The sequence below is a fragment of the Capsicum annuum genome, unplaced genomic scaffold (assembly GCF_002878395.1).
Source record: "Capsicum annuum cultivar UCD-10X-F1 unplaced genomic scaffold, UCD10Xv1.1 ctg82907, whole genome shotgun sequence".
Taxonomy (NCBI): Eukaryota; Viridiplantae; Streptophyta; class Magnoliopsida; order Solanales; family Solanaceae; genus Capsicum; species Capsicum annuum.
The window spans coordinates 1-4,185 of record NW_025893733.1 but is presented as its reverse complement, the minus strand read 5'-3'; the positions used below and the strand labels follow the sequence as shown (position 1 = coordinate 4,185).

The window sequence follows — 4,185 nt, the reverse complement described above, 5'->3', positions numbered from 1 at the left end:
TTATCAGCATAAGCCGAGACAAAACCAGGCAACTTTTCAAGAACTTGCAATTCATCCTCTGACATAACAACGCTGAATCCATGAAATGCATTGTCGTACGAATAAAGAAGCCTTGTCGGATTGGTGGAACTTTCACTTGTTGTAACTTTCAACTTTGCAGTTTCAACAATTGAAGAGTACCATTGCTCATGACTAGCAAAAGCCTTAGGCATGAATGACTTGTCCATATGGATAATGTAAGTGGTTCTTTTTGCTGAGGCTGAATTAGCTAAGAGGAACAATAAGAAAAACATAATAAAAAGAGGCACCCCTTTAACTAATCCCATTTTCTTGATGTACTTTTGCTTCAAAAACTCAATTTATTGTGTTACTTTCTTCATTTCCTCCAGTGTGCACATATTTATACTAATGCCATAGAGCAATTTGAATATTTGATAAAGAATAAACTACCTCGGACGGCCTTAAGCTTTTGGGGTTTATTCTTAAGTTGGATTAGATCATTTTGTTTTACTAATTTGTTTGCATAGGTATCTTATTGGTATAAAATACTACATCAATACAACTCCCCCGTTCCAAAATAAGTTACCTTAGCATGTCCAGAAATAAGAGTTACCTTAGAAATTCAAGATAAAAATTAACTTATTTATTCATTTCTTAATGGACATAGTTTTTGCTAAGGTGACACTTATTATGGGACGAAATGAGTAATTCCACTGTTTTAAAATAGTTTGTTTTCTTTCTAAAATATTTGTTTCAATTTAGTTATTTCTATTATGAAATCAAGAGAATTTTATTATGTTCTTTCAATACTACCCTTATTATTAAATGACTAAATAAAGTGTATACACTCATATTTATATTTTAAAAGCACAACAAAAAAGACTAATGTATTAAATAAACCCCTATTAAATATTTTCTTTAAGAAAATATTAAATAACAAGGGTCAACTATTTTGAAACGAATGGGGCATATGGAAGAACCTACACCTGATCTTTGTTAACTTTGTTGGAAATTTCTTTATTTGTTAATTTCCAAGATAGTTATGTTCCTATATCCTTACAAATTCTTGAAATTTCCCCATAAAACTTCAAGCATATGCTAATAATAAGATAATGGGTAGTGTCTTTTTCCCTTAACATTAATAGATTTGGACCATTCAATTTGTACTTATTGTTATGTTAGTGCTTCTTTTGTTTCAAAACATTGTAAGAGATGTTGTACATTAGGCTAGTAATGCAACATTCCTTTGTAATTCACTATTCGGCAATCAACTAGAAAGTCAACATCCAGAAGGTTTTGTTGAATGTTGAGATGTATGGTTAGAGAAATTTTGACCAACCATAATTTCGAGCCTCTCAAATTGTAATGACGAGAATATAAATGAGTTGAACTATTAATGTAGAGCAAAGTTAAACATATGGGCAAAGTATAAAGGCAAATTTGGATCTTTTCCTTTTTAATGCAGAAATTTCTCACGTTTTGTTATTTATGTACCAGTATTTTGGTGATTACCAAGTGTGGATCATTGGTGCAACCACAGTATGGATCATTGGTGCAACCACAATTGAACTCGTTACAGCATGGAGACCAATTACATCCACCCAAGTTAGTGATCCAAATACTACTTCTCCAGTTTTACTGCCACTATATTCAACTGTCAATGTATAACTTAGCTTCTCATACTTGCTGTTGAAGGACAATCTTGGAGGATAAACACTAAAGTTTGTGTCTGATGGCACGATCACATTTATAGAATAGTTAGCAGGCCCATCGCCAACATTTGTCATGGTCCTTACGAACTTTTGAGTCGGTGTTGCTGCAGTTTCATTAGTGTATAGCGCGATGAATGATGGGTAGTTAAGATCAGAAGATGCATTTTGACAATTGTAGGATGATGATCTTGTGATCGTCAAGATTTGCTTGCGCGTGAAGTTCATGGCGCATAAAAGGTTCACGTAGTCTTGTCGGGTGGCATCATAGATAAGGCCTGGATTCAGGGCGAAGTTTGGATTAACTAGCCCTGCTCCCATAGCCAGAGGATTCACAATACTGTAGTTTAGACCTGAATCTTTGATAGGAGAATTTGTGTTGTCAATGTTGATGGCACCAGTGATCATGGCAGACCGGATTGCTGCTGGACTCCATTCAGGATGTACGCCTTTAAGAAGTGCAGCAATGCCCGAGGAATGTGGACATGCCATGGATGTTCCTGAAATCATCGCGAATTCATTCCTCAATTCGATATGCGGATATATTGTAGCTGTATAAACATTTGGAATCGAGGATGCTAAGACTAATGACCCTGGTGCCATTATGTCTGGCTTCAAGATCCCTTGATAGCTTGGCGAAGGGCCTCGTGATGTATAAGATGCAACGACAGGTGCTGGTGTTGACCTAACAAATGTCTGTTGGAAGCTAATGCTGGCAACAGGATCGGCACCAGATTTAGCATAACTGATCACAGCTGCACCGTCCTCAGGGCTGATAACAACACCAGGATATTGAAACTCTTCACTCTCAAAAATGTTCGGATTGTTAGAAATGTATATAGCAGCAGGGGCAGAAGATCGAGCAATGGTATCTATTTGATCGAAGAAATATCCATTTTCACATATGATGATTCCATAATTGAAGCTGGATATGGCAGTTGAATTGCAGCTCGATGTTGACTCGTTGTAGATAAGTGGCAATTCGTTGACAAGGGCGTTAGCAGGGTACATTGACCATCCAGTGATTACCTGCCCATTTCCAAGAGTCAATTTTCCAGAAAGGACGCGATCAACAGAGCCAGCAGCAGTAGTCAACAGCCAGGGGATTCCATTGTGCAGTCTTGCAGGAGTGACACCTGCATTTCCTGCTGAAGCGGAAACTAGAACGCCTTTTTCCATGGCACCAAATGAAGCTATGGCAATAGGGTCTTCATACAGTGGAACATTATTAAATCCCATAGATATGGATATCACATCGACACCATCAGCAACAGCTTGATCCATACCAGCAAGCACATCAGAAGCGAAGCGTCCTTCATCCCATATGACCTTATACATAGCAAGCCTAGCACGTGGTGCAACACCTCTTGCTGTGCCCGTTGCATAGCCAAAAAATGAAGCACCCTCCACATAATTTCCACCAACGGTTGATGAAGTATGCGTGCCATGACCATGTGTGTCCCGTCCTGAATTCATACTAATTGTGATATTGGGACGTGCAGCTTTAACTCCTTTATTGAAGTATCGAACACCAATTAACTTCTTGTTACACATCGAAGCATTAAATTCTTGTCCAGGTTCACATATACCCTTCCACCTTGATGGAATTTCAGTCATCCCATTGTCCTTGAAACTTCGACTCTCTGGCCATACTCCAGAGTCAATGACACCAACAATCACATCCTTGCCATAATCAGAAGCTGGCCATAATCCTGACTCAGGATTTAGACCGAGGAACTCAAACGTGTGAGTGGTGTGTCAAGAGTCACCGTGTTATCAGCATAAGCCGAGACAAAACCAGGCAACTTTTCAAGAACTTGCAATTCATCCTCTGACATAACAACGCTGAATCCATGAAATGCATTGTCGTACGAATAAAGAAGCCTTGTCGGATTGGTGGAACTTTCACTTGTTGTAACTTTCAACTTTGCAGTTTCAACAATTGAAGAGTACCATTGCTCATGACTAGCAAAAGCCTTAGGCATGAATGACTTGTCCATATGGATAATGTAAGTGGTTCTTTTTGCTGAGGCTGAATTAGCTAAGAGGAACAATAAGAAAAACATAATAAAAAGAGGCACCCCTTTAACTAATCCCATTTTCTTGATGTACTTTTGCTTCAAAAACTCAATTTATTGTGTTACTTTCTTCATTTCCTCCAGTGTGCACATATTTATACTAATGCCATAGAGCAATTTGAATATTTGATAAAGAATAAACTACCTCGGACGGCCTTAAGCTTTTGGGGTTTATTCTTAAGTTGGATTAGATCATTTTGTTTTACTAATTTGTTTGCATAGGTATCTTATTGGTATAAAATACTACATCAATACAACTCCCCCGTTCCAAAATAAGTTACCTTAGCATGTCCAGAAATAAGAGTTACCTTAGAAATTCAAGATAAAAATTAACTTATTTATTCATTTCTTAATGGACATAGTTTTTGCTAAGGTGACACTTATTATGGGACGAAATG

General features: G+C 37.5%; 1 pseudogene; it reads right to left on the bottom strand.

Annotated features, from left to right (window-relative positions):
- Positions 1-1,358: 1,358 nt before the first annotated feature.
- Positions 1,359-3,999, bottom strand: LOC124895554 (annotated as a pseudogene).
- Positions 4,000-4,185: the final 186 nt, after the last annotated feature.